We start from the raw sequence: 12868 nt of genomic DNA, 5'->3' as shown, positions 1-12868 counted from the left end.
GCTAAATAAAAAGGAAGGTGTAACTTTGTGAGATGAATTCAGACATCACAAAGCAGTTTCTCAGAAAGATTCATTTTGGTTTTTCCATGAAGTTATTTCCTTTTTCAAAGTAGGCCTCAATGCACTCCCTTATATCCCTTTGTAGATTCCACGAAAACTGTGTTCACAAACTGCCCCATGAAAGGAAACTTGTAACTATGTGAGATGAATGAACACATCTCAAAGAACTTTCTCAGATTGCTTTTTTTTAGTTTTTATCTGAGGATACGTCCTTTGTCACCATAGGCTTCAATGTGCTCCAAAATATCCCATTGCAGATTCTGAGAAAACAGTGTTTTAGCAAACTGCTCAATGAAAAGAACAGGGTATCTCTCTGACATGAATTCACACATCACAAACCAGTTTCACAGAAATGTTTTTTCTAGTTTTTGTCTGAAGGTATTTCCTTTTCCACAATAAGCTTCATTGCACTCTAAAATATGCCATTTTAGATTCCAAAAAAGCAGTTTTAGCAAAATACCTCATGAAAAGAACAGTGTAACCCTCTGTGTTGAAATCAAACACCACAAAGCAGTTTCTCAGAAAGTTCCTTTCCAGTTTTTATATGAGGATATCTCCTTTTTCACTATAGGCCTCAAAGCACTCCCAAGAATCCCTTTGCAGATTCCACCAAAACTGTGTTAGCAAACTGCTCCATGAAAAGTAAAGTGTAAGTCTGTGAGACAAATTCATGCAACACAAAGAACTTTCAGAGAAAGGTTCTTTCTAGTTTTTATCTTAGGATATTTTATTTGTCACCATAGGCTTCAAAACGTTAAAAAATATCCTTTCTCAGATTCCCCAAAAACAGTGCTAACAGATTGATCCATGAAAAGAATCGTGTTACACTGTGAGATGAATTAACACATCTCATAGCGGTTTCTTAGAAATCTTTTTTCTGGTTTTTATATGCGTATATTTTCTTTGTCACCGTAGGCTTCAATACGATCCAAAATATCCCTTCTCAGATTCTCCAAAAAGAGTGCTACCAAACTGCTCCATGAAAAGGATCGTGAAACTCTGAGATGAATTCACAAATGACAAAGGATTTTCTCAGAAAGTTTCTTTCTAGTTACTGTCAGAGGATATTTCCTTTATCATTTTATTATTATTATACTTTAAGTTCTAGGGTACATGTGAACAACGTGCAGGTATGTTACATATGTATACTTGTGCCATGTTGGTGTGCTGCACCCATCAACTCATCAGCACCCATCAACTCGTTATTTACATAAGGTATAACTCCCAATGCAATCCCTCCACTCTCCCCTCTCCCCATCATAGGCCTTGGTGTGTGATGTTCCCCTTCTCAGGTCCAAGTGATCTCATTTTCAGTTCCTACCTATGAGTGAGAACATGCGGTGTTTGGTTTTCTGTTCTTGCGATATGCACTCTGAAATATACCATTGCAGATTCCAAGAAAGTAGTGTTAGCAAACTGCTCATTGAAAAGAACAGTGTAACTCTGTTAGATAAATGAAACAGTGTAATTCTCTGAATTGAATTCACACGTCAGAAAGCAGATTCTCAGAAAGCTTCTTTTTGTTTTTTCCATGAAGATATTTCCTTTGTCACCATAGCCATCAATGCGCTCCCCAATATCCCTCTGCACATTCCATGAAAAACGTGTTATCAAACTGCTCCATGAAAGAAAATGTCTCTCTCAGTGAGCTAAATTCACACGTCACAAAAAACTTTCTCAGAAAGCTTCTTTTCAGTTTTTATCCGAGGATATTTCCTTAGACACCATAGGCTTCAATGTGACCCAAAATATACCTTCTCAGATTCCCCAAAAACAGTGCTACAAAACTGCTCCTTGAAAAGAATCTTGTAACTCTGTGAGATGAATTCACAAAATGGTTCCTCAAAAAACTACTTTCTAGTTATTATATGAGGATATTTTCTTTGTCACCATAAGTTTCAATGCACTCTGACATATCCCATTGCAGATTCCAAGTAAACAGTGTTAGCAAACTGCTCAATGAAAAGAACAGTGTAACCCTCTGACATGAATTCACACATCAAAAAGCAGTTTCTCAGAAAGCTTCTTTTTACTTTTTCTCTGAGGATATTTCCTTTTCACAATAAGCTTCAATGCACTCTGAAATAAGCCATTGCAGATTCCAAGAAACCAGTGTTAGCAAACTGCTCAGTGAAAAGATCAGTGTAACTCCATGAGATGATTTGACAAAACAAAAAGCAGTGTCTCAGAAAGCTTCTTTTTCATATTTATCTGAGGATATTTCCTTTGTCACCATGGGCTTCAATGCACTTCCAAATATCCTATAGCAGATTGCACACAAAAAGTGTTATCAAACTGCTCAATGAAAAGAATGCTGTAGCTCTGTGAGATGAATTCATACATCACAAAGCAGTTTCTCAGAAAGCTTCTTTCTAGTATTTATCTGAGGATATTTCCGTTTTCACTATAGGCCACAATGTGTTCAAAAATGTCCCTTTGCAGATTCCACGAAAACAGTGTTTGCAAACTACTCCATGAAAAGAAAGGTGTAACTCTGAGAGATGGATTCACACATCACAAAGAACTTTATCTTGTCTTCTTTCTAGTTTTTATCTGAGGATGTTTCCTTAGTCACCATAGGCTTCAATGGGATCCAAAATATCCCTTCTCAGTTTCCCCAGAAACAGTGCTACCAAATTTATAAAAGAAAAGAATTGTGTAACTGTGTGAGATGAATTAACACATCTCAAAGCAGGTCTCAGAAAGCTTCTTTCTAGTTTTTATATGAGGATATTTCCTTTCTCACCATAAGCTTCAATGTGATCCAAAATAACCCTTCTAAGTTTCCCCAAAATGGTGCTGTCAAACTTATCCATGAAAATAATCATGTAACTCTGTGAGATGAATTCACAGATCACAAAGCAGTTACTCTGAAAGTTTCTTAGAAAGAAACTAGAAGTTTTTGTCTCAGGATATTTCCTCTTTCACAATAAGCTTCAATGAACTCCAAAATATCCCATTGCTGATTCCAAGAAAACAGTGTTAGCAAACTGCTCAATGAAAAGAACAGCTCACTTCTGTGAGTTGAATTCACACCTCAAAGAGCCATTTCTCAGAAGGCATCTTTTTGTTTTTTCTATGAGGATATTTCTTTTGTCACCATGGGGTTCAAGGCACTCCCAAATATCCTACTGGAGACTCCATGAAAACAGTGTTATCAAACTGCACTATGGAAAGAATGGTGTAACTCTGTGTGATGAATTCACATATCCAAAGCATTTTCTCAGAAATACTCTTTCTAGTTTTCATTGGAGGATATTTACTCTTTCATTATAGGCCTCAATGTGCTCCCAAATATCCCTTTGCAGATTCCATGAGAACTCTGTTAGCAAATTGCTCCATGAAAATAATGGTGTAACTCTGTGAAATGAATTCACACATCCCAAGGAACTTTCTAAGAAAGCTTCTTTCTAGTTTTTATCTGAGGATATTTCCTTAGTCACCATAGGCTTCAATGTCATCCAAAACATGCCCTCTGATATTCCCCAAAAACAGTGCTACCAAACTGATCCATGAAAAGAATCGTGTAACTCTGTGAGATGAATTAAATAATCACAAAGCAGTTTCTCAGAAAGGTTCTTTCTAGTTATTTTCTGAGGGTATTTCCTTTTTCACCTTAGGCCTCAATCTTATAACTCTGTGAGATGAATTCACAAATCACAAAGCAGTTTCTCAGAACGTTTCTTTCTAGTTTTTCTCTGAGGATAATTCCTTTTTCACAATAAGCTTCAATGCACTCCTAAATATCCCATTGCAGATTCCCAGAAAACAGTGTTAGCAAACTGCTCAATGAAAACAACAGTGCAGCACTCTTACATGAATTTACACATCACAAAGCCGTTTCCCAGATGTCTTCTTACTAGTTTTTGTCTGAGGATATTTCCTTTTTCACAATACACTTCAATGCACTCCAAAATATGCCATTGCTGATTCTAAGAAAACAGTTTTTGCACACTGCTCAATGAAAAAAATAGTGTAAATATGTGAGTTGAATTCACACATCACAAAGCAGTTTCTCAAACAGCTTCTTTCTAGTTTTCTAGTTTTCATCTGAGGAAATTTCCTTTTTCACCATAGGCCTCAATACACTCCCAAATATCCCTTTGCAGATTCCATGAAAACTCGGTTAGCAAACTGCTCCATGAAAACAATGATGTAACTCTGTGAGATGAATTCCCACATCACAAGGAAGTTCCTCAAAAATCTTCTTTATAGTTTTTAATCTCAGGATATTTCCTTTGTCACCTTAGGCTTTAAAATGATCAAAAATATCCCTTCTCAGATTCCCCAAAAACAGTGCTACCAAACTGATACATGAAAAGAATTGTGTAATTCTGTCAGATGAACTAACGCATCATAAAGTGGTTTCTCAGAAATCTTTCTAGTTTTTGTCTGAGGATATTTCCATTTTCACCATGGGCTTCAATGCACTCTGAAATATCCTATTGCAGATTGCACGTAAAAAGTGTAATCAAATTGCACAATGAAACGAATGGTATAGCTCTGTGAGATGAACTCGCACATCACAAAGCAGTTTCTCAGAAAGCTTCTTTCTAGTTTTCATCTGAGGATATTTCCTTTTTCACTATAGGCCACAAGGTGCTCCCAAATATCCCTTTGCAGATTCCATGAAAACAGTGGTAACAAACTTCTCCATGAAAAGATAGTTGTAACACTGTGAGATGAATTCCCACCTCACAAAGAAGTTATTCAGAAATCTTCTTTATAGCTTTAATCTCAGGATATTTCCTTTGTCACCATAGGCTTCAATGTGATCCAAATTATTCCTTTTCAGATTGCCCAAACAAGAAAGAAACCAAGATGAAGCTTTCTGAGAAACTGCTTTGTGATGTGTGAAATCATCTCACAGAATTACAGTGTTCTTTTCATGTTAATTCATCTCCCAGAGTTACACGATCCATTTCATGGATCTTTTTGGTAGCACTGTTTTTGGGGAACTGAGAAGTGATATTTCGGATCACATTGAAGCCTATGGTGACAAGGGAAACATCCTCAGATAATAACTAGAAAGAAGCTTTCTGATAAAGTTTTTTGTGATGTGTGAATTCATCTCACAGAACTACACCTTTCCTTTCATGGAGCAGCTCGCTAACACTGTTATCATGGAATCTGCAAAGGGATATTTGGGATGCATTGAGGCCTATATTGAAAAAGGAAATATCCTCAGATCAAAATTAGAAAGATGATTTCTGAGAAACTGCTTTTTGATGTGTGAATTCATCTCACAGAGTTACACCATTCTTTTCATTGAGCAGTTTGATAACACTGTGTTCATGGAATCTGCAAAAGGATATTTGGGAGTGCTTTGAAGTCTATGGTGACAAAGGAAATATCCTCAGATAAAGACCAAAAAGCTTTCTGAGAAATGGCTTTGTGATGTGGAAATTCATCTCACAGAGTTACACTGTTCTTTTCATTGAGTAACTTGCTAACACTGTTTTCTTGGACCCTGCAATGGGATATTTTGGAGTGCATTGAAATTTATTGTGAATAAGAAAATATCCTCAGACAAAAATTAGAAAGATACTTTCTGAGAAACTGCTTTATGATGTGTTAATTCTTCTCAAAGAGTTACACAATTCTTTTCATGGATTGGTTTGATAGCACTGTTTTTGGGGAATCTGAGAACGGTTGTTTTGGATCACATTGAAGCCTATGGTGAAAAAGGGAATATGCTCAGATTATAACTAGAAAGAAGATTTCCTAGAAAGTTCTTAGAGATGTGTGAATTCATCTCACAGATTTACACCTTTATTTTCATGGAGCAGTTTGCTAACACTGTTTTTGTGGAATCTGCAATGGGATACTTTGGAGTGCATTGAATCTTACATTGACAAAGAAAGTACATTCATATAAATATTAGAAAGAAGCTTTCTGAGAAACCGCTGTGTGATGTGTTAATTAATCTCACAGAGTTACACGATTCTTTTCATGGATCAATTTCTTAGCATTGTTTTTCAGGTATCTGAGTAGGGATATTTTGGATAACATTGAAGCCTAGGGTGACAGAGAAATTATCCTCAGATAACAACTAGAAAGAAGCTTTCTGAGAAAGGCTTTTGGGATGTGTGAATTCATCTCCCAGAGTTACACCTTCGTTTTCATGGAGTAGTGTGCTAACACTGTTTTCGTGGAATCTGCAAAGGGATATCTGGGAGTGCACTGAGGCCTATGGTAAAAAAGGAAATATCCTCAGATAAAAACTACAAAACTACAAAGAAACTTTCTGAGAAACGGTTTTGTTATGGTTCAATTCTTCTCACAGAGTTACACCATTATTTTCTTTGAAATGTATGATAACACTGTTTTCCTGGAGTCTGCAATAGGATATTTGGGAGTGCATTGAAGCCTATGGTGACAAAGGAAATATCACCAGAGAGAAACCAAAAAGAAGCTTTCTGAGAAACTGCTCTGTGATGTGTGAATTCAACTCACAGAGTTACACTGTTCTAGTCATTGAGCAGTTTGCTAACACTGTTTTCTTGAAATCTACATTGGGATATTTCAGAGCACATTGAAGTTTATTGTGAATTAGCAAATATCCTCAGACAAAAACTAGATAGAAACATTCTGAGAAAATGTTTTGTGATTTGCGATTCACAATTCTCCTCATGGATCAGTTTGATAGCATTGTTTTTGGGGAATCTGAGAAGGGATATTTTGGATCACATTGAAGCCTTTGGTGACAAAGGAAATATCCTCAGATAAAAACTATAAAGATGCTTTCTGAGAAAGTTCTTTGTGATGTGTGAATTCATCTCACATAGCTACACCTTTCTTTTCATGGAGAAGTTTGGTAACACTGTTTTCGTGGAGTCTGCAAATGGATATTTGGAAGCGCATTGAGGCCAATAGTGAAAAAGGAAATATCCTAATAGAAAAACTAGAAAGAATCTTTCTGAGAATCAGCTTTGTGATGTTTGAGTTCAATGTATAGAGTTTCACTGTTGTTTTCATAGAGAAGTTTGCTAGCACTGTTATCTTGGAATCTGCAATGGCATATTTCTGAGCACATTGAACCTTAGTGTGAAAAAGGATATATCCTCAGACAAAAACTAGAAAGAAACTTTCAGAGAAACTGCTTTGTGATGTGTGAATTAATGTCAGAGAATTGCCCTGTTATTTTCATTGAGCAGCTTGCTAACACTGTTTTCATGGAATCTGCAATGGGATATTTTGAAGCACATTGAAGCTCATTTTGACAAAGGAAATATTCTCATATAAAAACTAGAAAGAAGCTTTCTGAGAAATCGCTTTGGGATGTGTTAATTCATTTGACAGAGTTACAAGATTCTTTCCATGGATCCGTTTGGTAGCACTGTTATTGGGGAATCTAAGAAGGGATATTTTGGATCACTTTGAAGCTTATGGTGACTAAGGACATATCCTCACATAAAAACTAGAAAGAGTCAATCTGAGAAAGTTCTTTGTGATGTATGAATACATCTCACAGAGTTACACGTTTTGTTTCATGGGGGAGTTTGCTAACACAGTTCTCGTGGAATCAGCAAAGGGATATTTGGGAACACATTGAGGCCTATAGTGAAAATGAAATATCCTCATAGGAAAACCAAAAGGAAGCTTTCTGAGAAACTGCTTTGTGATGTGTGAATTCAATTCACAGAGTTAAACTCTTCCTTTCATTGAGCAGTTTGCTAACACTGATTTCTTGGAATCTGCAATGAGATATTTCAGAGCGCATTGAAACTTTTTGTGAAAAAGGAAATATAACCAGACAAAAACTAGAAAGACATTTTCTGAGAAACTGTTTTGTGATTTGTGAATTCATCTCAATGAGTTACATGATTCTTTCCATGGATCAGTTTGAAAGCACTGTTTTTGGGGAATCTGAGAAGGGATACTTTGGGTATCATTGAAGTCTATGGTGACTAAGAAAATATCCTCAGAAAAAAACTATAAAGGAGCTTTCTCAGAAAGTTCTTTGTGATGTGTGAATTCATCTCACAGAGATACACTTCTGTTTTCATGGAGCAGTTTGCTAATACTGTTTTCGTGTAATCTTCAATAAGATATTTGGGAGTGCATTGAAGCCTATGGTTACAAAGGAATTATCCTCAGACAAACACCAAAAAGAAGTTGTCTAAGAAAGTACTTTGTGATGTGTGAATTCATCTCACAGAGTTACACCTCTATTTTCATGGAGCAGTTTGCTAACACTGTTTTTTTTGAAACTGCAAAGTGATATTTGGGAGTACATTCAGGCCTACTGTGAAAAATGAAATATCCTCAGATAAAAACTAGAAGGAAGCTTTCTGAGAAACTGCTTTGTGACGTGTGAACTCAACTCACAGAGTTACCCTGTACTTTGCATTTAGCAGTTTGCTTACACTGTTTTCTTGGAATCTGTATTCTGATATTTCTTCGCACATTGAACTTTATGGTGACAAAGGAAGTGTCCTCATAGATGAAACAAAAAGAAGCTTTCTGAGAAAGTACTTTGTGATATGTGAATTCATCTCACAGAGTTACACCACTCTTTTCATTTAGCAGTTTGATAACACTGTTATCGTGGAATCTGCTATAGGATATTTGGGAGTGCATTGAAGCCTATGGTGACAAAGCATATATCCTCATAGATAAAGGAAAACGAAGCTTTCTGAGAAACTGCTTTGTATTGTGTGAATTCCTCTCACAGTGTTACACTGTTGTTTTCATTGAGCAGTTTGCTAACTCAGTTTTCTTGGAATCTTAAAAGGGATATTTTGGAGTGCACTGAAAATTATGGTGACATAGGAAACGTCCTAATAGAAAAAAGCTTTCTGAGAAACTGCCTTATGATGTGTTAATTCATCTCACAGTGTTACATGATTCTTTTCATGGATCACTTTGGCAGCACTGTTTTTGGGGATTCTGAAAAGGGATATTTTGGATCACATTGAAGTCTATGGTGACAAAGGAAATATCCTGAGATAAAAACTAGAAAGAAACTTTCTGATAAAGTTCTTTGTGATGTGTGAATTCATCTCAAAGAGTTACACCTTTCTTTTCATGAAACAGTTTGCTGACATTGTTTTCGTAGAATCTGCAAAGGGATTTTTGGGAGTGCATTGAGACATATAGTGAAAAAGGAAACATCCTCAGATAAAAACTAGAAAGAAGCTTTCTGAGAAACTGTTTTGTGGTTTATGAATTCATCTCACAGTGTTACACAATTGTATTTATGGAGCAATTTGGTAGCACTTTTTATACAGAATCTGAGAAGGGATGTTTTGGATCACATTGAACCTATGGTGACAAAGGAAATATCCTCACATAAAAACCAGAAAGAAGCTTTCTGAGAAACTGCTTTATGTTGTGTGAATTCACCTCCCAGATTTACAGGTTTCTTTTCATGGAGCAGTTTGTTAACACTGTTTTCATGAAATCTGCAAAGGGATATTTTGGAGCACATTGAGGCCTATAGTGAAAAAGGAAATATCCTCATAGAAAAAGTAGAAAGAAACTTTCTGAGAATCTGCTTTGTGATCATTGAATTCAAGGCACAGAGTTACACTGTCCTTTTCGTGGAGCAGTTTGCTAACACTGTTTTCTTGAATCTACAATGGAATATTTCAGAGCGTATTGATACTCATGGTAACCAAGGAAATATCCTCATAGAAAAACTAGAAAAAAGCCCTCTGAGAAACTGCTTTATGATATGTTAATCCATCTCACAGAGTTACACAATTCCTTTCATGGATCAGTTTGGTACCACTGTTTTTGGGGAATCTGAGAAGGGATATTATGGATCACCAGGAAGCCTATGTGACTAAGGGAATATCCACAGATAAAAACTAGAAAGAAGCATTCTGAGGAAGTTCTTTGGAATGTGTGAATTCATCTCACAGAGATACACGTTTCTTTTCATGGAGCAGTTTGCACACACTGTTTTCGTGGAATCTGTAAAGGGATATTTGGGAGCACATTGAGGCCTATGGTGACTAAGGAAATATCCTCAGATAAAAATGAGAGAGAAGCTTTCAGGGAAACTGCTTTGTGGTGGATGAATTCATCTCACAGAGCTATGCCATGGTTTTCTTTGAGCCTCTTGATAACACTGTTTTTGTGGAGTCTGCCATAGGATATTTGGGAGTGAAATGAAGAATATGGTGACAAAGGAAATATCCTCATAGAAAAACCAAAAAGAAGCTTTCTGAGAAATGGCTTGGTGATGTGATAATTTATCTCACAGAGTTATACGATTATTTTCATGGATCAGTTTGGTAGCACTGTTTTTGGGGAACTTAAGAAGCGATATTTTGGATCTCATTGAAGCCTGTGGTGACTAAGGAAATATCCTCAGATAAAAACTAGAAAAGAGCTTTCTGAGAAAATTATTTGTGATATGTGAATTCATCTCACAGAGTTAACCTTTATTTTCAAGGAGCAGTTCACTAACACTGTTTTCGTGGAATATGCAAAAGGATATTTGGGAGCACATTGAGGACTATGGTGAAAAAGGAAATATCATCAGATAAAAACTAGAAACTTTCTGAGAAATGCCTTTGTGACGTGTGAATTCATCTCACAGAGCTACATCATGCTTTTCTTTGAGCTGTTTGATAACACTGTTTTTGTGGAATCTGCAGTAGGATATTTGGGAGTGCATTGAAGCCTATGGTGGCAAAGGAAATATCCTCAGAAGAAAACTAGAAAGAAGCTTTCTGAGAAACTGCTTTTTGGTGTGTGAATTCATCTCACAGTGTTACACTGTTCTGTTCATTGATCAGTTTGCTAACACTGTTTGCTTGGAATCTGCAATGGGATATTTCAGAATGCGTTGAAGTTTACGGTGACAAAGGAAATATCCTGAGACAAAAACTAGAAAGAACCTTTCTGTTGCATGAGAACAGTGTTAGCAAACTGCTCCATGAAAAGAACAGTATAACTCTGTGAGATGAATTCACACATCACAAAGAATGTTGTCCAAAAGCTTCTTTCTTGTTTTTATCTGGGGATATTTCCGTTTTCACCAGAGGACTCAGTGTGCTCCTAAATATCCCTTTGCAGATTTCACGAAAGCAATGTTAGCAAATCACTTCATGAAAAGAAAGGTGTAACACTGTGAGATAAATTCATACATCATAAAGAGCTTTCTCAGAAAGTTTCTAATTTTAATCTCGGGATATTTCCATGGTCACCATATGCTTCAATGTGATCCTAATATCCCTACTAAGATTACCCAAAAACAGTGCTACCAAACTGGTCCATGAAAAGAACAGTGTATATCTGTGAAATGAATTCACACAACATAAAAAAGTTTCTCAGAATGCGTCTTTATGGTTTTTATCTGTGGACATTAAGTTTGTCACCATAGGCTTCAATACACTCCCAAATACCCTATTGCAGATTCCACCAAAACAGTGTTATCAAACTGCTCAATGAAAAGAACATTGTATCTCTGTGAGATGAAGTCACATCTCAACCAGTTTCTCAGAATGCTTCTTTCTAGTTTTTAATCTCAGGATATTTCCTTTTTCACTATAGGCCTCTATGCACTCTCCAATATCCCTGTGCAGATTCCACAACAACAGATAGCAATCTACTCCATGAAAAGACAGGTGTAACTCAGTGAGATGAATTTACACATCACAAAGCAGTTTCTCATAATTCTTCTTTCCAGTTTTTGTATGATTATATGTACTTTGTCAACATAGTCTTAAATGCGATCCAAAATATTCTTTCTTTTTTTCTGTTTTTTTTTGTTTGTTTTTTTGTTTTTTGTTTTTTTTTTGTTTGTTTTCTGGTTTTTGTTTTTTTATTATTATTATACTTTAAGTTCTAGGGTACATGAGCATAACATGCAGGTTTGTTACATATGTATACTTGTGCCAAGTTGCTGTGCTGCACCCATCAACTCGTCAGCACCCATCAACTCGTCATTTACATCAGGTATAACTCCCAATGCCATCCCTTCCCCCTCCCCCCTCCCCCCTCCCCATGGAGGCCCCGGTGTGTGATGTTCCCCTTCCTGAGTCCAAGTGATCTCATTGTTCAGTTCCCACCTATGAGTGAGAACATGCAGTGTTTGGTTTTCTGTTCTTGTGATAGTTTGCTAAGAATGATGGTTTCCAGCTGCATCCATGTCCCTACAAAGGACACAAACTCATCCATTTTTATGGCAGCATAGTATTCCATGGTGTATATGTGCCACATTTTCTTAATCCAGTCTGTCACTGATGGACATTTGGGTTGATTCCAAGTCTTCGCTATTGTGAATAGTGCCGCAATAAACATACGTGTGCAAGTGTCTTTATAGCAGCATGATTTATAATCCTTTGGGTATATACCGAGTAATGGGACGGCTGGGTCATATGGTACATCTAGTTCTAGATCCTGAGGAATCGCTGTACTGTTTTCCATAATGGTTGAACTAGTTTACAATCCCACCAACAGTGTAAAAGTGTTCCTATTTCTCCACATCCTCTCCAGCACCTGTTGTTTCCTGACTTTTTAATGATCGCCATTCTAACTGATGTGAGATGGTATCTCATTGTGGTTTTGATTTGCATTTCTCTGATAGCCAGTGATGATGAGCATTTTTTCATGTGTCTGTTGGCTTTATGAATGTCTTCTTTTGAGAAATGTCTGTTCATATCCTTTGCCCACTTTTTCATGGGGCTGTTTCTTTTTTTCTTGTAAATTTGTTTGAGTTCTTTGTAGGTTATGGATATTAGCCCTTTGTCAGATGAGTAGATTGCAAAAATTTTCTCCCATTCTGTAGGTTGCCTGTTCACTCGGATGGTAGTTTCTTTTGCTGTGCAGAAGCTCTTTAGTTTAATGAGAT

Source organism: Theropithecus gelada, chromosome 8 (assembly GCF_003255815.1).
Source record: "Theropithecus gelada isolate Dixy chromosome 8, Tgel_1.0, whole genome shotgun sequence".
Classification (NCBI taxonomy): Eukaryota; Metazoa; Chordata; class Mammalia; order Primates; family Cercopithecidae; genus Theropithecus; species Theropithecus gelada.
The sequence above is the reverse complement of the archived record's forward strand: the minus strand, read 5'-3'. Positions refer to the sequence as shown.